This window comes from Penaeus vannamei, chromosome 35 (assembly GCF_042767895.1).
Source record: "Penaeus vannamei isolate JL-2024 chromosome 35, ASM4276789v1, whole genome shotgun sequence".
Taxonomy (NCBI): Eukaryota; Metazoa; Arthropoda; class Malacostraca; order Decapoda; family Penaeidae; genus Penaeus; species Penaeus vannamei.
The window spans coordinates 23,807,022-23,829,521 of record NC_091583.1 but is presented as its reverse complement, the minus strand read 5'-3'; the positions used below and the strand labels follow the sequence as shown (position 1 = coordinate 23,829,521).

General features: G+C 47.8%; 1 protein-coding gene across 11 annotated transcripts in view; it reads right to left on the bottom strand.

The window, feature by feature from the left end:
- tty (tweety) overlaps window positions 1-22,500 on the bottom strand; it is a 216,372-nt gene that overhangs the window by 137,250 nt on the left and 56,622 nt on the right. For 8 of the 11 annotated variants that reach the window (XM_070114327.1, XM_070114328.1, XM_070114330.1 and 5 more), the window contains exon 1: window positions 11,439-11,887. The exons of the other annotated variants lie outside the window; for them this stretch is intronic. The gene's annotated coding sequence lies outside the window, so the exon portion shown is untranslated. Of the gene's footprint in view, window positions 1-11,438; window positions 11,888-22,500 lie in introns of those variants that run through there. 11 annotated transcript variants of the gene reach the window in all.

Below are 22,500 nucleotides of genomic sequence, written 5' to 3'. Positions count from 1 at the left end.
AGGACAAGATACGATAAAAAAAAAACAAGAAGAGAAAGAGGGAGGAGGACAAGAAACGATAAAAAAGGAAGAGAAAGAGGGAGGAGGACAAGATGCGATAAAAAAAAGAGAAATAGGGAGGAGGACAAGACGCGATAAAAAAATAAAAAAAAAGAGAGAGAAAGAGGGAGGAGGACAAGACGCGATTAAAAAATACAAGAGATTAAATAAAAATGACGAAAAGAAAAAAAAAAGGAAAAGGAACCCCAAATTTGGAAGAAGAATTTTCCTATAATGCCACCAAAGGCTCTAACTACAAATGACCTCATTTGTGGTTCAACGTTCCCGCTTAAAAGCTTTTTCTGCCCACCGACCCGTCGAACGCGGACTCGCAAATTTTCTGTCTGATTGCCACTCCGCATGCTTCGCTGTGCTGATTGTCGGCCGATTTACATCCTTGCTGGGATATAAATTTCCCTGAATATTTCCATTTGGCTGTTGGTGGCGGTGGTGGTGGCGGTGGGAATGGTGGTGGTGGTGGTGGTGGTGGGGATGGTGGTGGTGGTGGGAATGGTGGTGGTGGTGGTGGTGGTGGTTGCGGTGGTGGTGGGAATGGTGGTGGTGGTGGTGGTTGCGGTGGTGGTGGTGGGAATGGTGGTGGTGGTGATGGTGGTATTGATGACGGTGATGGTGGTGGTAGGAATGATGTTAGTGATGATGGCGGTGGTGATGATGGTGATGATGATGGTGGTAGTGGTGGTGTTGATGTTGGCGTTGCTTACTGCAATTGTAGTTTCTTTTCGATTTAAAACATCGCATCCGTTTCATATTTTTGTCTCACTTTTCTAATGATTAATCGGTTGGTACATTGGATACATTTTTTTTGTCAAGTGTCAACTGCAAAAAGAACTGCAAGAAGCCAAGAAAGCCACTCGTACCCATCTACAAGTGGAATTAATTGTAATTACGTGGTAGTCTCCTTTGGGTAAGACTTTCCTTCAACACACACACAAACACACACACACACACACACACACACACACACACGCACGCACGCACGCACGCACGCACGCACGCACACACACACACACACACACACACACACACACACACACAAACACACACACAAACACAAACGCAAACACACACGAACACAAACATAAGCACAAACAAACGCACACACACACAAATATGCAAAGAGAATGCGCAAGACCACTGGAATTTCCTCTCTGCTTCTGCTTCTTGGAAACCAACGAGGTAAAAAACAAAATATATATACATATATATGAATATAAACATCACAAAAAAAATGCACTGACGACCTTAACTCTTGCTATCGGGCGGACCCTTAATAATCGGTATAATATCGGTAAATGTGGAAAAGATATAAAGGGGAAGGAAAATTGCAAAGTATGTAAATGACGTTTCGATATACTCCTCTATCCTATTCGATGGCATGATTCTATTCCGTGCATTTCGCCAGAATTGGGAGATATTTGTAATACCGAAATGTCACTGAAAGACGTTACTCTGTCGAATTATTCAGGATTCACTATCCTTCATACATTTTCTTCTTCACCTGTAACCTCCCGGAAATTTTATCTACCGACAGCAGTCAAGTTTGAATCAGGTGCAAAGGAGAACGAGGAGGAGGAGGAGGAGGAGGTCATGTCGCGAGAACTTTCTCTTTCTCTTACTCACTCTCTCACTCACTCACTCACTCACTCACTCACTCTCTCCTCTCTCTCTTTTTTTTTTCTCTCTCTCCCTCTCCCCCTCTTCCCCTCTCTCCCTCTCCCTCTCCCTCTCCCTCTCTCTCCCTCCCTCTCCCTCTCTCTCCCTCTCCCATTCCCTCTCCCTCTCCCTCTCCCTCTCCCCCCTCGGTGCCCGGCATGTGACGATCGACAGACGCATACCATCCCTGGGCATCCTCAACCGGGGAAAGAGGAGCGCCACGGACACTGCTTGAATTCTGCTTGGGGTTGGGGAAGGGGGAAGGGGGAAGGGGGGAAGGGGGTGGACGCTGCGCTCACGGCTTCCCTTCCCTCATGTTGATCTGCTTTAAATCCCCGGTTTGGGGGAGGGGAAGAGAGGGCAGAGGGGAGGGGGAGGGAAGGAGGGTAGGAGGAGGGACAGAGAGGGGTGAGGGAGGGAGGGGAAGAGTGGGGTGAGGGGAGGGTGGGGAGGAGGGAAAGAGAGGGCAGAGGGGAGGGTGAGGGGAGGAGGAGGGAAAGAGAGGGGTGAGGGAGGGAGGGGAGGAGGAGGGCGATGGATACCAGGTGCTGGTCATCATGGCTAGGAGAGCGGTGGTGGAGGCACAGGTGGTGGTAGTAATAGTAGTAGTAATGGCGGTGCTAGTGGTGGCGGTGGAGGAAGAGGTAGAAGTTGGGGCAGAGGTGAATTTGAAAGTGGAAATGGTGGAGGTGGAGGTGGAGGTGGAGGTGGAGGTGGAGAGGGAGGGGGAGGTGGAAGTGGAGGTGGAGGTCGTGGTGGCGGTGTTCGCGATAGAGGTAGCGGGGTTCATGGGAGTGGAAGCGAAGGTAAGTAAGGAGACGGAAGTGGCGACGTCCCTGTAGTACTAATGTTGATATCGGTCTATCCCTCTTGGCAAAGCTAATGAAAATGCAATCACGACACCCACACAGAAGATAACGATAACGGAACCGCTAGTGGAGATGAAGGCAAACACGAAGACATATAACTGAAGGTGGTGACGGCTAGGATGGTGAAAGGGATGGTGTTGATGGTGTCGATGCTGGCGAGTCTCTATATGAAAGAGCACGCGGTCCTGATGGCTTCTTTCTGATGCCGGGATTGGAAGCTCTGGGGGATGCTAGTTCCATTAACACGGGGCTTAGAGGCTGACTCTGGCTCTAAAGGACCTACACACGCGCGCGCATACATACACACATGGGTTGTGTGCGTGTGTGTGCATGTCAAAGAGGAATGGGTGGTGGGGCGCAGGGAGGCAGGATGGAGAGGGAGATAAAAGGAGAATATAGGAGGGACGAAAAGAGGGGACAAGGGGGTGGAGGATAAAGGAAACAGGAATCGAGAAAGGGAAAGGGAGGGAGAGGGAGAGAATCGAAACACATCCAAACAAACAAATACGTCACGACCCGCACAAATAAACACAAAAAAGCTAACCCGAAGCTGAAAGTATTTCGAAGTCTTTAAACCATCTAGACTTCGACCTCGCTTCCCCCGCCTCTCCCGACACGACGACGCAAGCACACACAGACGAGATCCCTGTCCGTCCTGAATGGCTGACGTCTGTTCCCCTCACGAGCTCGCCTGCCTGCTTACGAGCCTTTATGTACGCCCGTCAGTTACAGGTTATCCCCTCAAAGAAAAAAAGAAAAGAAAAAAAAGAAAGTGGCGCTAGATAATTCCTAGAGAGCGTGGCTGTACATAACGCTGGGATTTCCTACTCAAGGTTAATGCGGATTCTTAACGTGTATTCTTGAGACTTTTAAAGAAGGTTCCGATAACCAAACTGATGAATTTGTATAAGCACAAAAATAAGGAAGGAAGGGATGAGCGAGCATCACAAGAGATAACGACCTTTCTTGGAAAATGACACGAATACTGTATTCCACGCCATGTTTGCCACAGCGAGAAACAAAAATCGGGTAATCCCACAACACAAGTCTTATGGAATTAAGAAAAAAAATATTGCTATCAGAAATGTTCTTAAAACCACCATTTTTTCCTCCAACGGTTGCAATAATTTCTACAGATTCTGGAAGCTCAAAATCTCGCCAGCAGGTACTTCCTTCCCGACACTTTGAAAGCCGCCCTCCCCTACAGATCGAAAACCAATTCTCTCCTCGTCCCATTCCCTCCCCTTCTTCGCTGGTTCCCTCCCTCCCATTTCCCTTTATTTTGTACCATTTTCATCTTTCACTCTTTGAATGTTTATCTTTTTCTCTTTTCATTCCCACCACTGTCTTCTTCACCTCTGCTTTTCTTTCCCTTTGCTTCCTCTCCCTTCTTTACCTTCCTCTCTCTTCCCCTTTCTTCCCCCTTCCCATCATCGCGCCATCCCTTATCCCTTTGCCCCTTTCCCTACCCTTCTTCACCTTCCCCTCTCTTTCGCTCCTCCTCTCCCCTTCCCCTTCTTCTTCTCTCCTTCTCTTTCTCCTCTCCTTTCTTTCGTCATCCACACCGATCCATGTCACGCTCCCGAGCAAAGGACAAATCCCCACACAAAGAAAAAAATAAATAAAATAAAAAAAATAAAAAAAATTAGAGAATTTTTTTTTTTAGTGAAAATGACACTCGATTTTCGTCTTTCTTTACGAGAAACGAGAAACTTTAAGTCACGCCGGTAAATCCGCACAAACTGCCTCCCAATTTTTTTTTCCAAGTTGTTTAAAATGAAAGAGCGCTTTTCGTAAAGGCTTTGCTCTTCTTATTCTGAACTAAGGGGATTAAAGCTTACGGATGAGTGAAGGAAGCACGAAAATGAGAGGATGACATGACCGAAGGATGAGAGAAGCATGTCATGTCAGATGAGGGGGAGACCGACGGATGAGAGAATAATATGACATATGGATAAGGGGTTGACCGATGGATGAGAGAAAAATGACATGACATACAGAAGAGAGGATGACCAACGGATGAGAGAAGGATGACATGACATGGATGAGATGAAGTGACCCGACAAATGAAAGAGGAATGACATGGCCAACAAACGAAAGAAGAATAACACGACCAAAGAATGAAAGAAGAATAACAAGACCAACAAATGAAAGAAGAATGACATGACCAACAAATGAAAGAAGAATGACATGACCAACACATGAAAGAAGAATGACATGACAAACAGACGAAGAATGAACGACGGACAAACTACGGCCAGCCATACTCAAGTCGCTAACGTAACGCCTGCATTTTACAACCATGACAGTAAAAAAAAAATCTTCACTATTATAGAACCTTTCACAATGAAAAAGACCCTGCAGCAAGGACTTCTCTTTCACAAAAGGGATACGGATCCTAAGGCAAGACCATAAAACCATCAACAATATAAAAAAAAGATGACTAAGAAAAAAAAAATAATCACAAAAAGAGGCAATCTGTAACATACCAAACAATAGCATTTCAGTCTTACAGTAATATACGTTTAATGTAAGATTCATTTAAAAGGAACATCGATACATCCCGTCCTATTAAAGCAGCAAGCACAGTACACAACACTCCCGTCACATACCCTTCTCTTCCCTTCCCTTCCTCTCCCATCCCCTCTCCCCTTCCCTCTCCTCCTCTCCTCTGCTCTGCTCTCCCCTCTCCTCTCCTCCCTACCCCTCCCTTCCTCGGTCCCCTTCTCCCTCTCCCTCCCCTCCCCTCTCATCCCCTCTCCCTTCTTCTCCCTTCCCATCTTCTCCTCCTTACCCCTCCCTTCCTCCCTCCCCTTCTCCCTCTCCCCTCTTTTCTTCCCTTCCTCCCTCCCCTTCTCCCTCCCCCAGATGAGAGAAAAAAATGTACCCACACTTTTTTTTTAAACAATTTTCCCAAACATAAAGAATCCTGTCAAAGACTCCAAAAGACTCTCCAAGCGCTCTGAACTGAAGTCTCTTTCCCTCCCTCCCTCCCTCCCTCTTTCCCTCTTTCCCTCCCTCCCTCCCTCCCTCTTTCCCTCTTTCCCTCCCTCCCTCCCTCCCTCCCTCTCCCTAAGGCTCGGCGCTCCTGACTATTATTCATATACTGAAGGAGGGAAGACGTGTGAGGTCTTGGGGCCTCCTGCCATCAGGGGCCGAGGACGTGAGCGTCGGGGTTATTGCAGGAGGAGGAGGAGGAGGAGGAGGAGGAGGAGGAGGAGGAGGAGGAGGAGGAGGAGGAGGAGGGTGATGGTGGTTGGTGGTTGGTGGTTGGTGGTTGGTGGTTGGTGGTTGGTGGTTGGTGGTGGTGGTGGTGGTGGTGGTGGTGGTGGTGGTGGTGGTGGTGGTGGTTGGTGGTGGTGGTGGTTGGTTGGTTGGTTGTTTGGTTGGTGGTGGTGGTGGTGGTGGTGTTGGTGGTGGTTGGTTTGTTGGTTGGTTGGTTGGTTGGTGGTGGTGGTGGTGGTGGCGGTAGGTGATGGTGGTGATAGGTGGTGGTATGTGGTGGTATGCGGATGGTGGGTAGTGGGTGGTGGTTGTTGGTGGTCTTTAGCAGTCAGTTGTGGTAGTTGTTGTTGTTGGCAGTGGTAGTAATAGTGTTGTACGTAGTGGTGCTAGGGGAGGATAATACAATCATAGTAGCGGGGGTTGTTGTAGTAACAGTAAATTGTAGCAATAACAGGGGACATTGCTAGTAAAAACAAAAATCAACAACATAAACACACCACGACATCTCCCTCACCCCCCCCATCCCCCTCCGCCGCCCTCCTCGCCCTTCGCGAAAAGACAAAACGGAAAAAGAACCTCCGCGCCAGCACCGATCGACCGCTAATGGCATTGCCGATGACACCCGCCATTTCAATCCTTTCCTGATTTCCTCCCTCGTCAGGACAGCCGATAGAGGAACGGGAGAGACGCGTGACGCCCTGCCACCCGCCCCCCCCCCCCCTCCCAGCCCCCCTGTCATCGGTATGCCCACTCCAACTGGGGGGTATACACTGGCCCCATACGAGTTCGTAAATCTTTTAAATTGTGTCTGAAGAAGAAGAAGAAGAAGAAGAAGAAGAAGAAGAAGAAGAAGAAGAAGAAGAAGAAGAAGAAGAAGAAGAAGAAGAAGAAGAAGAAGAAGAAAAGAAGAAGAAGAAAAAGAAAAAAAACGATGCGAAAATTTATGATTCATTTTTTCGCTCGCGGCTGACATTCTGACGTCTTCCAAGCACGTTTATTTACGTTTTTTTCCATTAAGATGCCAAGTATTAATCTCTCGTGGTTGGGGACTCCCGCAGCTGCGCAACGCCTCCCCTCCTGACCCTCGACCCCCACCCGACCTCCCGCAGTGGTAGGGGGAGGGAGAAATGGGGGAGGGGAAGGAGAAATGGGGGAGGGGGAGGTAGAGGGGGAATGGAGGAGATAGGAACAGGGGCGGGGTGACAGAATATCTGGTGGGAGGAGGGGAGTGGCCTCTGCTGGGGGAGGGAATGGGGACAAGGGGTCGGAGGGGTGGCGGCGTCTCTGATAGGGGAGGGGTGGGGGAGGGGAGGGGAATGTCAGCACGTGGCTCGTCTTCCCCCATGATCACTTAACTATCAACAGCTACAACTGTAATAGCTGGATCCCCCCCCCCCCCTCCCAACCGAGAAGACTCTCGCAGGTTACGCAGTATTTGTGGACCTATTTCAAACGCATGGCAAGGGACGAATCGAGGGAAAAAGTCGTTAAAGATGTCAACTAAAATTAAGAAAATAAGCTTCTCTTTTACTTGGCCTTGATATCCCAATACAGACATTCCCTGCGCGTACGTGTGTGCTTGTGTGTGTGTGCGTGTGCGTTTGTGTGCGCTTGTAGGTCTCGCACGCACACGTGCCTGGATATGAGTGTGTAGGATTGCGTATCCATCTGAGTGTATCTGCGGTCGTGTCCAAACAAACGATGTCTGTGTCTACCCAAGCCTCCATCCAGAGCCTGCACTCACAGGGGCCTAATTAAACAAAAGTTGACAAAAGCGGCGAAACCCACTGACCCGGACGCCTATTCAGCCAGTATCTATACAAGCCGACAGCCAGCCCACATTATCGCCCTTCCGTTTCTCTACAATAAGGGTCATATTAGCAGTCCCCCCCCACCCCACCCCACTTCCCCACAAGGACAAGATGCGCGGGGCGGGAAGGAGTCTTGTGGTTTCTGGCCGGCGAGAAATGTACAAAGAATGCGGTCTAACCCTCACCCCCTCACCCCCCCCCCCCCAAAAAAAAGAAAGAAGGTGAAAAACGATTGTGCGCAATCCGTGAAAAGAAACTAGATATTCGGGAAGGTGAAGTTTTGTTGTTGTTGTTGTTGTTTGCTTTCTTTTAATAAATACATCGAGGTCCAATGCCGTTATAATACAGCATTAGCAAATATATAATGCCTATCCCCTTTTCGTTATCTCTCCCCTTCCCTATATCTCTCTCTAACTCATTCATTCACGCACTCACACACACACACACACACACACACTCCCTCTCACACTCCCTCTCTCACACACACACACACACACACACACTCTCTCTCTCTCTCTCTCTCTCTCTCTCTCTCTCTCTCTCTCTCTCTCTCTCTCTCTCTCTCTCTCTCTCTCTCACACACACACACACACACACACACACACACACTCACACACACACACACACACACACACACACACACACACACACACACACACTCACACACTCACTCACACTCACACTCACTCTCACACACATACTCATAATCTCACTCCCACTCACTCTCTCCCTCTCCCACTCACTCTCTACGAAATGAGACCCATCCTTGCCCTCGGGCCCAGATCAGCACAGGAGAAATCAATGCCGACCCAACCCATACAGAGGGCTAAACGCGGAGCACCTACGGCATATAAATCAACTAATTACTTGTTGTGTCCCAGCCAGGAGTGAGACAGGGTGGACGGAGGGTGGGGGGAGGGGGAGGGTGTGGGTGAGATAGGGTGGACGGAGGGTGGGGGCAGGGGGAGGGTGTGGGTGAGAAGTGGACGGAGGGTGGGGGGAGGGACGTGTGGGTGAGGGTGGACGGAGGGTGTGGGTGGGGGGAGGGAGGGTGTGGGTGAGACAGGGTGGACGGAGGGTGGGGGTGGACGGAGGAGGGTGTGGGTGAGACAGGGTGGACGGAGGGTGGGGGTGGGGAGTGGGGGGAGGGTGTGGGTGAGACAGGGTGGACGGAGGGTGGGGGTGGGGATGGAGGGGAGGGTGTGGGTGAGACAGGTGGACGGAGGGTGGTTGGGGGGAGGGGGAGGGTGTGGGGGGGGGGCTCAGTGAATCAATTACTTAATATCACGCCAAAGGGTTTTGATTATTCTGTGCGTAGGATGTTTTCGAATAATCTCCGCGTGAGGTTGTTCGTTCTGTGTTCTCTTTCTCTTTATCTCTGTGTATGTGTGTGTATGTATATATGTGCGTGTGTGTATATGAGTGTGTATGTGTATGAGTGTGTATGTGTGTGTGTGTGTATGTGTGTGTGTGTATGTGTGTATGAGTGTGTATGTGTGTATGAGTGTGTATGTGTGTGTGTGTATGTGTGTGTATGTGTGTGTATGAGTGTGTGTGTGATTGTGTGTATGTGTCTGCGTGTACGTGAGTGTGCGTGTACGTGCGTGTGCGTGCACGTTTGTGTTTGCGTGTGTGCCTGCGTATGTTTATATCTCTATATATCTCACTCTCTATCTGTATCTTTCTCTGCAAACTCTCCCCTTATACCTCTCCCTTTCTTTATCTCTTCTATCTCTTCCTCCCTCTTTCTCACACACCCATTTCCTCCCTCCCTTGGCTCTTTCCCTTTCCCATTTCCTCTCTCTCCAGTTTCCCCGACTCTCTCCCTCGTTTCTGCTTATCTCCCTTTTCCTTCCCCCTCCACCGCCCCTCTTCCTCCTTATCTCCCTCCCTCCTTCACTCCCCATTTAACTTTTCCTTTCATCTTTGCTACTGCATTCTCCAACGTTATATTTCCCTCGTTTTCTTCTTCGTTTTCGTTTTCTTTTTCTGTTCTTCTTTTTCTTCATCTTCTTTCCATTCCCATTTCATTCATTCCCTTCCTATAATTATAATATAATTAATTTCCATCTCTCTTTCACTCCATGTCTTTCTCTCGCCTTCGTTTTACTCTATCTATCCCCTTCCCTCGTCCCCCATTCCTTCCACTCCTTCTCTTATTTACTTCCTACTTCCTTTCCCTCTCCACCACCCTCTTCCTCTTCCTGCTCCTCCTCCCCTTCTTCTTCTTCCTCTTCTTCCCTTTCCTCCTCCTCCTTTTCTTCTTCCTCTTCCTCCTCCTTTTTTCTTCTTCCTCTTCCTCCTCCTCCTTCCCTCTTCCTCTCTTATCATCAAGGATAAACACATCTCCCGCTTTCCCCTTGGATCTTTTAATGCGCTTTTGACCTCCAGTTTCATAAGCCATCACTATAAATAATTAAAATTACGTTTTGATACGATACATCATGGAGCGGCGCGCAATTCATATCCCAGCGAGAATTTACGAGAAGTCGCGATATTTTCCGCGAAACTGCACCCGCGTCTGAGTGTAGTCTTGTTATTATATGAGCGGAAGGCATTAAGAGAAATGATGAAACATACCATGGTTCTTAAGTTTATACTATTCATTCATTTCGAGTCTGGTGTTTGTGGAATTAGGAGGGGAGGTGGAAAGGAAATGGTGTGTTTATCGCTGGGTAATTTGTATCAGTTCTTTTTTTCTGAGGGTAAAGAATGAAGGTTCTTATTAATCGGAAATGCAGTCTTACTTACAACTCTTTCTCTTTCTTTCTTACTTTGTTCCTTTTTTCTCTCTCACTCTCACTCTCACTCTCTCTCACTCTCTCACTCTCTCTCTCTCTCTCTCTCTCTCTCTCTCTCTCTCTCTCTCTCTCTCTCTCTCTCTCTCTCTCTCTCTCTCTCTCTCTCTCTCTCCCACACGCGCACGCACACGCACACGCACACGCACACGCACACACACACACACACGCACACGCACACGCACACGCTCATGCACATGCACACTCACTCACTCACTCACTCTCACACACATATATACACAGAAAAAGCACAGCTGATTGTTCAGGTAGCATTCAACACCCACCGCATAAAACCTTTATTCCCCCTGATAAAACCCTTATCACCATTATGGAAATTCAAAATATGATACACCATAAACCTGTCATGGCCTGGCAGATATGATTTGTAGACAAGACATCTGTTTCAATGGAAAATTGCAGTGCAATTCGTAAACACAGACAAACTATCACACACCGAAACTACACAACAGAAACCCAATTGGCTCTTTCCTTTCGCAAACACAGACCGGAAAAAAAATTCACACAAACAGAAAACAAATGACACAAAAAAAAACGCAAACAGGCACTCGGATACATAAGAAACTCGGATACATTTTTGCAATTCAGATGGGACAAGACCCGACGTAGTGCTGGGGTTCCTCCTCCTCCTCCTCCTCCTCCCTGCACATGCGCTCATCTGGGACTCGAGGCAGAGGAGCCGCACCTTTCCTCCTCTCCTCGTCATATGTACAGGACGCCGTGTTCCCAGGACGGTCCGAGTCCCGACGGGGAAATTTGTGTACAATCGATACGTCTCAGGGATTTGTTTGGTTTAAGGTGGGCCCGTGTGTTGGTGGTTTTGTTTTTACTCGGCCCGTTTGTTAGCCGTTATCACGCGAGAAAGTCGGTCCGCGGGGCTTTGTTCTTCCAATTATGGGTTTATGATTAGTCGGCGTGTAATGACAAAATTGGCGACCAGATCCTAACGCAATTCAAACTTCAATCTAGAAAAATAAACTATAAACCCCCACGGGAGTACTCACCTTTTACGATGATTCTGGGATTACTGGCTGTCAAGGTGTTCCATAACAAGTTCCTTCGCTAGTGTTGCATATCAGTGGAGTCCGCGAGTTTAACGAGACTGGCGACGACGCTTCCGACGAATCACTAACTGTGTATAGACGTACTGTATTTATATACTTCTTATTACCACTCCCCCGACGTCACCACCACGTATTAAAACGACACCACTTGTACAATCACAGCGCGTCAATATTCCTGGCTACCGCTGTTCGCCCTTTAAAACTACTACATCGAGCGGGAAACTTCACGACGTCTGCCGCCACAACGCACGCCGTCGGTCCAGTAAAGAGGGTATTCCCGAACGGGTGACAATCACTGTTGAAAGAGCCTAAAATCCGGGCAGCGGAGTGCGGGTACCGAGGAGCTGGGTACGCGCACGTCTCACCGACACGGATGTCACAGGTCAACTGGCGGAGCGCGGGCTGAGCGGGAGGCGGCCCGGGACCAGACCGGCGAGACCTCCTCCTCCTCCTCCTCCCTCACTCCTTCCTACTCCCTCCCTCCCTCCCTCCATCCCGCGGTCGCCTTCATCGGGACGGCGCGGGCTGGTCGGTGGCAGCCGCGGGGTCAGGGCTGTCACTGGGATCGCCGGAGCAGGGTTCTTCGGAGTACGGGCCGCGAGCTAACGATCAGCGGGTCGCCATATCTAATAAAAAAATCAAAAGATACGTGTAATCCAATAATAACCTTTTAACTGACAGAATATTTTTTTTTTAACCCCGGACGTTGATAGGTTAGAGTACTACAAATTGGTACTTAAATGGCGTTAACTAGAATCAAGGTAATACGTGAAAACAATCCTCGAAATTTGATGAACAAGGTCTACATAAGAACTTATATCGACTTATATAGACGCTGTCGTTATAAGACCTGACTGTGAACCTCCGGCAGACTCTCTGTCACAGCGCACCTATCCGAAATAGAGAATGTTTAATAATTTGCAATGTTTACGCCGCCGATGCCCATTCCAAGAATAGGTTGGGAAAATGTGATACATTTTTTATTAAGTCTTCAGTGAGGTTAATATGGAGATACTGCGCAGCACTTCGAACACATCACATTTATTCTGGCATGTAAATAATGCATTTGCCATTATAAACAGACACAGGGATGGATGGTGTTCGACTCCATCCATACAGAAAATGCGAAACTGAAGGAAGGTAAAAATCCCCAGCTTCACGGACACCAAAGCCACAAATAACTCCTACCACTCGCATTTCCCGAGCCGCCGTCCCGATAGCCGAAAGGATGCAACCGCCGTCCTCGCAGCCTTTCTCCTACCCCCGGCCGTACCCCAAGGATAGGCCTACCTGGCGCTCCTGTGAATCATAACCATACAAAGGCATGACCTCTCCCATAGCGCACCGCAGCCCCTCGCGCCGCGCCGGTGTCCGAGGACTCGGCTCGGGAGACACATGTCGCGTCCTCCGCAGACGAGAGAAAAACCGGCGGCGAGGTGGAGCGGCATCCCACGCGACGAGGCCCTGCCCGCCATAAACTACCGTGCTTCATTGACCCTCGTCCGCCTGCGCCATAAACCTGTTTGTTGTCGGGCTGGCCAAGTGCCGCCGCCGCCGCCGCCGCCACCACGTGCGCCGCCCCGACCGCCGAGCATCAGCCCGAGGGAAGCGGCCCGGCGGTCCCATTTCGCCATCTGGTCATCGGGACGGTCATGCTGACTCGAAATATTCTTTTTATTATCTTGCACACCAGCCACCTGCAACGCGGCCAATGAGAGCCGGAAGGTGCGTCGCATAACAGTTTAATTCCAACCGAACTGTTGCACTGCAATATACTTTGCATATCATTTGTCCGGGAGCATTAGCGCCGCGCGTAATATGCATCAAATATCCATCGCAATGTGAACCAAATAACATTTCCAGCGACAGAAACCCCGCCGTTGCAACACTCAATAGGTACATGTTTTCAGACACAACGAACTGTCTTTGCAATGTTGGCAGAAATAACAATTGCAGGTCTTCCACATCCCGCCGCACACCGAACGGATGTTAAACGTCGCACAAAACGAGCGACACATTTCTTCAATCCTAACAAGGTATTATCCAGATTACAATAACAACGCACAAGGAAATAAACAATAAATACAATATGCGCGAAGCAAATGTAGAACAGCTGTCCCGTCCACAACCCGCCTTTTAAAAGCGAAAGAAAGGAAGGGAAATGGAATTGAAGGGCGGGGAAGGGAAGACAGGTGGCCGGGAGGAGCGGAGGAAACGGAGTTGCTAAAAGGAGGCATTGAGAATGACGAAGGAAGAAACGAAGAAAGGAACGGAGAGAAAGGAAGAAACGAAGGAAGAAGGGAGGGAGACAAAGGAAGAAAGGGAGAGCGGAAGGGAGATGGAATGGAAGAAGGGAGGAGGTGGGAGGGAAACGGGAGAAGAGAGAAAGGGAGGAGAATGGAAGAAACGGTTATAAGGGAGAAAATATGTAAAAGACAAAAGTAGCATGGAGGGAAGGAATAAAGAACAGAGAAAAGGAAAAAAATAAAGGAGAACAGAAGAAGGATGAAAAAGGAAGAGATAAAATTAATAAGGAAAGGAATGGAGAACGGAAGAATGTGAGAAGCAAGAAGGAAGACAGGAGGGAATGGAAATGGGGAGGGGGGGGAGAGAAGGGAAGGAAGAAGGGAATTGAGAAAGGGAAGGGGCAAAAGAAGGGACGGAGGGAGGGAGAAAGATAAGGCGAGAGAGAAGGAAAGGACAGAGGGAGGGGAAGAGAAAAGGAAAGGACGGAGGGAGGAAGGAGGGCAGGAGGGAAATGGAGAAAGGGAGGGACAGAGAGACGGGACGGAGGGTGGGAGGGTCTGCTTATTACTCTTACATTTACCCTCAGGAATATGAACCTCCGATCTATCCACGAACTCTATCCACTTCGACCTGTCAGTCACGAGGGCATTCCTCCTCACTTTGGAACACACTCTCGCTATTCTCAAATGTATATGCACATAACTACACGCACACAAGTGCATACGCACACGCGGACAAATACATGCATACATACACTCAATATTTCCTTTCCGTCCTCCTCCTCCTCCTCTCTCTCTCTCTCTCTCTCTCTCTCTCTCTCTCTCTCTCTCTCTCTCTCTCTCTCTCTCTCTCTCTCTCTCTCTCTCTCTCTCTCTCTCTCTCTCTCTCTCTCTCTCTCTCTCCCCCTCCCCCTCCCCCTCCCCCTCCCCCTCCCCATCTCTCCCATCCCCATCCCCATCTCCCATCCCCATCTCTCTCCCCATCCCCATCCCCATCCCCATCCCCATCCCCATCCCCATCCCCATCCCCATCCCCCTCCCCCACCCCCTCCCCCTCCCCCTCCCCCTCCCCTCCCCCTCTCCCTCCCCCTCCCCCTACTCTCCCCCTACTCCCCTACTCCCCTACTCCCCCTACTCTCTCTCTCTCTCTCTCTCTCTCTCTCTCTCTCTCTCTCTCTCTCTCTCTCTCTCTCCTCCCTTTCTCTCTCTCTCTCTCTCTCTCTTTAAAATCTGAACTCAAGCACTAAATGTTTTCTTGTCACTTCGCTTTATATGGTCGTAATCTTATCTGACCTCCGATAAGGCACCAAAAGAAAGAAAGAAAGAAAGATAAAGAATTGCCAGTTCCGGATCAACATTAACTTATCTTAAATAGCTAGTAGGGTGAGGGGAGAGGGAGAAGGGAGAGGATGAGGGGAGAGGGAGAAGAGAGAGGATGAGGGGAAAGGGAGAAGAGAGAGTATGAGGGGAGAGGGAGAAGAGAGAAGGTGAGGGGAGAGGGAGAAGAGAGAAGGGGAGAGGGATAAAAGAGGGTGAGGGAAGAAGAGAGAGTGAGAAAGAGAAGAGACAGGGTGAGAAGAGACAGGGTGAGGGGAGAAGAGAGAGGGGGGAGAGGGAGAAGAGAGGAGGAGTGAGGGGAGAAGGAAGAAGAGGGGGGGGGGGAGGGAGAAAAATTGAGGAAAGAGAAGAACAAATGCGGACAAGGGAGAAGGAAAACCGGAGGAAGGAGGGTGGAGAGGAAACAACGGAGGAAGGGAGGAGGAGAGTTGAAAAAGGGAAGAACGATGGAAAAGGGAAAGAGAAAGGAAGGAACAGGATGAAGGGGAAGAAGAGTAAAGCAAAACTAGACGAAGGAGGAGATATGAAAGAGGGAAGGATAATGAAAAAGGGAAAGAGAAGGGAAGGTAGCAAATGAAGGAGGAGGAGGAAGGGAGAGAAGAGAGAAGGAAAACCAAAGGAAGGAGAGAGGAAAGAGGAAAAACGGACGCAGGAAGGAGGAGAAGTGAAGAAGGGAAGGAAGGAAGCGGAAGAGGGAGGAGTATGGATAATAAACAGGGAGAAAAGGCGTTATTGAGAGGTAGTAACATGAATTAAAGGAAATGGAGACTTAATAAACAAGGAAAAACAAGGAGAGATAGAAGAGAAAAGAGAGAAAGAGAATGAGAAAGAGAGACACACAGACAGAGAGCAAAGGAAAAAGGAACCGCGAGATCAATCCTTCCTATGGCTCAGCATTGTCAATTCGCGCCCCTTGGGTCCTCGCCGCTCATCAGCCCCAGAAGAGAGGGCCCTTAGCATGACCCTAACTTTACGTGTGACGCCACAGAGTTCAACAGTTCAACTTTCCTTCTTATATATTCAACCTCCGACTTGTACATCAAAAACAAAAACGTTAAATCTAGAAAAAATATATATAAACTAACAAACCAACTATCTCCTTACCTTTCTACCTAAATCATTACCTACCCCCCTACCTTCCCCAATTCCTACCAACCTACCTACCTTCCCCACTTCCTACCCACCCACCAACCTTCCCCCTTCCTTTCTACTTACCCACCTACCTACCTACCTAACTACCCAACCACGCACCCACCCACCTATCTACCTTCCTTCCTACCCCACCCACCCACCCGCCTACCTACCTACCTAACCATCTACTAACCCACCTATCTACCTACCCACCCACCTACCTACCTACCCACCCACCCACACCTAACCGAAGAGCTACAAACCGAGGGAATGCAGCGACGACTCGTGTGGATATCACTCACTTTGTTTACACAGAGGGAGAGCCATTAGGCAGGGACTTTCGGCTCTCGACTGTCATGAATACCTTTAATGTACAAGCTCTTTCCCTCTCGCGCGCCAGATTCCGAGGGCCTATCCCCGTGGTTTCTCTCTTCTTACTCTCATTTTCTCTTTGGTTTACTCTTGTTCCCTAGCTCTGTTCTTGTTTATTTGTTCTCTACTTTACTTTTTATTCTCTATTTTCTTTCTCTCTCCCTCTCTACTTCCCTCCTCTTTCTCTCTCTCTCTCTCTCTTGCCCTCTTTCTCTCTCTCCCTCCCTCTCCCTCAACCCCCTCCCTTTGCTCCTCTTATACTTTCTCCTTTCCTCTCCCTCTCCCATTTTTCCGCGTTCCCCTTACTTTCTTTCTCATTTCCCCTTTCCCCCCTGCCACATAACTCCTCCCCACTCCCCTCCCCCTCCCCCCTCCCCTCTCCTCTCTCCCCCAAACACAAAAATTCCATCTCTCCCGCCGAGAAAGATGTCACAACAAGACGCCCATAATCACGTTTGACAAGCCGGCTTCCTGTCGGCGACTCTCGGTCAGTTCTCATTTGGGGAATCGTTCGGTCGAGGGAATCTTGGTCACTTCCCCTTGCTCCCCTCGCTCATGACCGGGCTCTCACCTGCCCTTCGCCGTCATGTCGCCTGGCATGTCATAAATTCCTCTCAGACTCTCCCATACCCTGTCTCATTACCTGTCTCCACTCTTACGTGTTGCGTCCATAAAGAAGAAGAAGAAGAAGAAGAAGAAGAAGAAGAAGAAGAAGAAGAAGAAGAAGAAGAAGAAAAAAAAAAAAAGAAGAGGAAGGAGGAGGAGGAGGAGGTGAAGAAGATGGAGAAGAAGAAGAAGGAGAAGAAGAAGAAGAAGAAGAAGTTCAAGGAGAATGAGAAGATATGTGTTTAACAAATAAATAAGTTAGGTTAGTCTTCGCTTCGATAAGGAAGACAGAAGAAACACTGGGTAGGATTATCCCGCTCTGTGTCCTTTATGATCAGAGGAAAGAAATTATATCATTAGGAAACAAGAAAATGACAACCTACATCCTCCTGGAAGAATAACAAGTCATTAGGGAAAAAATTATATAAACCTACGTCCTGGGCTGTGGCGATGAAGAAGAGCAAGCACTCTCACTCCCTCTCTCCAGCATTCTCACTCTCTCATTCCAGGACTTTCACTCCATCACTCCCTCTCTCCAGTACTCTCACTCCCTCTCTCCAGCAATCTTACTCCCTCACTCTTATCCCAGATTCTCACTCCATCACTCCCTCTCTCCAGCAATCTCACTCCCTCTCTCCAGAACTCTCACTCCCTCACTCTCACACTCTCATTCCAGGACTCTCACTCCATCACTCCCTCTCCAGCACTCTCACTCCCTCTCTTCAGCACTCTCACTCCCTCAGTCTCATTCCAGCACTCTCACTCCCTCACTCCCTCACTCCTCTCCAGTACTCTCACTCCCTCACTCCTTATGAAATGCAACCGAGACACAAACGCAACTGGAAACGGATACGCTCTTCGTACCGTCAGGAGGAAAGGACCTTATTATCAACCTACCGTTAATATTCTCGACCAAACCGCACGTCTCACACCGACCCTGTATTCACCGCCGCGTGCACGCAGCTTCCCGAATGCAAAATTATATCGCGGGAACATTTAAAAGTGAATCGTAAGCGTCGCCACCGTGCCTGTACCATCCGCGCAATCCCCGACCCGAACAGAAACGGCTCACTTCGGTTAATTCCTTTTGGCTCGCCTCGGCTGCATGCATTTTGCAAACATGGCGGCTCCGGAATGGCGGTACAGTTTTGGAAATCTGATTTTACATTCTACTCTGGAGGGCGAAATTCGAAGAAATATTAAACTGCATTGAATGATTTGGTCTCATTCATAAAAAAAAATGTGGCGAGTAATTCGACGCGTGCTAATGCCAGCGATAAAACACGTTAATAACAGCTGATTCACATCAATTCATCTTAATTTCTAGGGCTATCACAGATGTCAAAATGCACCCACTAACGTCTAATACACACAAGAGCCGTCCGGATATTTCGCCCTTTACGAAAACATTACCCATCTACAGACCTTTTCACTGCCGGAAACTCCCTGGCATCTCCCCAGAGTTGCGATCCTGTTTTTAGGGCGAAAGGATTCCCGGGTGACGCGCCCCTTCGAGGCTGTTTTCCTTCGCCGTCTCACCTGATTATGTAAATTTCCGCCGCCTTCCCTCGCCAGCTACTTAACGTCTCATTCCGTCTTGGTCGCCCTCGCCCTCGCCCCGACCACTTCCTTCCTCTCGCCCTTTCCTCTCACGCCCCCTCCCTCCTCTCCCATTCCGACTCATCTCCACCCTTTCTTCGGTCTTTTCTTGCTCATGCTCACGTGTGCCATCCCTCTTCTCCCGCTCCCTTTTTTTTGTGTTCTCGGTTCTTGCTAAAACACATGTGCGTTATTAATCCTCTTCTTCGTGCGCTGTTTTTTTCGCTCGTTTCTTGCCATGTATATGTACCTTATCCCTTCATATCCGCCCCTTCTTCGCTCTTTTCTTGCGACAAACAATGCGAATTAGCTACCTCCATCCATCCTTTCTTGCACAAGTGTATTATCCCTCTTCAACCGCCCCTTCACTCTTTTCTTGCCTCTTCTTCACTATTTTCATGCGACAAACACACACACACACAAAAAAAAACTAGCTACCTCCATCCACCCTTCTTCCAAACCCTTTATTGCCATTGTATTATCCCTTCCTTCACTCTCTTCATGCAATCCGCACGTGTATTATCCCTTCCTTCCCTCCTTCCTTACTACCCGCACATGCATCATCCCTTCCTCCACTCCCTCCTTACTACCCGCACATGCATCATCCCTTCCTCCACTCCTTCCTTACTACCCGCACGTGCATCATCCCTTCCTCCACTCCCTCCTTACTACCCGCACATGCATCATCCCTTCCTCCACTCCTTCCTTACTACCCGCACATGCATCATCCCTTCCTCCACTCCTTCCTTACTACCCGCACGTGCATCCCCTCTTCCTCCACTCCCTTCTTACTACCCGCACATGCATCATCCCGTCCTTCACTCTCTTCTTACTACCCACACATGCATCATCCCTACCTTCCCTCCTTCCTTACTACCCGCACATGCATCATCCCTTCCTTCCCTCCTTCCTTACTACCCGCACGTGCATCATCCCTACCTTCCCTCCTTCCTTACTACCCGCACGTGCATCATCCCTTCCTCCACTCTCTCCTTGCTATCCGCACGTGTAATGTCCCTACCTTCCCTCCTTCCATACTACCCGCACATGCATCATCCCCTCCTTCCCTCCTTCCATACTACCCGCACGTGTAATGTCCCTCCCCGCCCTAATCCCGGTATTAACAGGGACCTCCTCCGTATCGGAAGCTGTTACATACCAGCGTGAAAGCCACAAGGGAAAACGGGAGAGACAATGTAAACAATGCCCGGTGAGGGTTCAAGGGCAGGCCGGATTAAAAGGAGAGGACGATGATAGAAGAGCGAGAACATCAGAGATATTCTCCGAAAGAAAATAACAGCGACCTAGATAATGCAGTGGCGGTACTTGGGTAACGCCGGGCTTAAAATAATAATAATAATGATAATAATAATGATAATAAAAGTAATAATAATAATAATAATAATGGTAATTATAATAACGATAATGATAATAATAATAATAATAATAATAATAATAATAATAATAATAATAATAACAACAACAATAACAATAATAATATTAATAACAATAATCAATATATTTACAGGTTTCATAAACATCCGAATATGTAGAAGTGTGGATTGAAGAAGAGGAAGGAGTGGGCGAAGGGAAGAAGATAATTTGAAGAGAAAGACAGACCTGGAGAACCAAATGAGGACCACAGAATTTTAATTAACTGAAAGGATGCACGGGGAATCACTTAATTGGATGAAACAACAGTATAATGAGACGCTGACTGCAGACAAAACGGAAAGAGATTGAACAAAAGAGCAGTTAAATCAATCAGTTAACCAAATGAGTCATCTCGCATCCGATGGACGAAATGGAAAATGCTCTAAACAAGAAGAAACAAAGTGAGGAAAGATATAAACCGCAGAGAGAGAGAGAGAAGGAAGGAAGGAGAGAGAGACAGAGAAAGAGAGAAGGAAGGAAGGAGAGAGAGAGAGAGAAAGAGAGAAGGAAGGAAAGAGAGAGAGAGAGAGAGAGAGAGAGAAGGAAGGAAGGAAGGAGAAAGAGAGGGGGGGGAAGAGACAGAGACAGACAGCTAAGGAAAAACAACCGAATCAACCCACCGAAACAACTCCCACAATCAAATCGAACGTCACCCAAAAAGCAAACCCCAAAATGCAATCGCAGAACAACCACAAAATACAATCGAAGAACAACCCCAAATACAATCGAAGAACAACCCCAAAATACAATCGAAGAACAACCCCAAAATACAATCGAAGAACAACCCCAAAATGCAATCGAAGAACAACCCCAAAATACAATCGAAGAACAACCCCAAAATACAATCGAAGAACAACCCCAAAATACAATCGAAGAACAACCCCAAAATACAATCGAAGAACAACCCCAAAATACAATCGAAGAACAACCCCAAAATACAATCGAAGAACAACCTCAAAATACAATCGAAGAACAACCCCAAATTACAATCGAAGAACAACCCCAAAATACAATCGAAGAACAACCCCAAAATACAATCGAAGAACAACCCCAAAATACAATCGAAGAACAACCCCAAAATACAATCGAAGAACAACCCCAAAATACAATCGAAGAACAACCCCAAAATACAATCGAAGAACAACCACAAAATACAATCGAAGAACAACCCCAAAATGCAATCGAAGAACAACCACAAAATACAATCGAAGAACAACCACAAAATACAATGGAAGAAGAACGCCTAAATACAATCGAAGAACAACCCCAAAATACAATCGAAGAACAACCCCCAAAATACAATCGAAGAACAAACCACAAAATACAACCGAAGAACAACCCCAAATACAATCGAAGAACAACCCCAAAATACAATCAAAGAACAACCCCCAAAATCCAATCGAAGAACAACCCCAAAAATGCAATCGAAGAACAACCCCAAAATGCAATCGAAGAACAACCCCAAAATACAATCGAAGAACAACCCCAAAATACAATCGAAGAACAACCCCAAAATACAATCGAAGAACAACCCCAAAATACAATCGCAGAACAACCCCCAAAATACAATCGAAGAACAACCCCAAAATACAATCGAAGAACAACCCCAAAATACAATCGAAGAACAACCCCAAAATACAATCGAAGAACAACCCCAAAATACAATCGAAGAACAACCTCAAAATACAATCGAAGAACAACCCCAAAATACAATCGCAGAACAACCGGCAAAATACAATCGAAGAACAACCCCAAAATACAATCGAAGAACAACCCCCAAAATACAATCGAAGAACAACCCCAAAATACAATCGAAGAACAACCCCAAAATACAATCGCAGAACAACCCCCAAAATACAATCGAAGAACAACCCCAAAATCCAATCGAAGAACAACCCCATAATACAATCGAAGAACAGCCCCAAATACAATCGAAGAACAACCCCAAAATACAAACGAAGAACAACCCCAAAATACAATCGCAGAACAACCCCCAAAATACAATCGAAGAACCTCAAAAAACAATCGCAGAACAACCCCAAAATACAATCGAAGAACAACCCCAAAATACAATCGAAGAACAACCACAAAATACAATCAAAGAACAACCCCCAAAATACAATCGAAGAACAACCACAAAATACAATCGAAGAACAACCCCAAAATACAAGCGAAGAACAACCCCCAAAATACAATCGAAGAACAACCCCAAAATACAATCAAAGAACAACCCCAAAATACAATCAAAGAACAACCCCCAAAATACAATCGAAGAA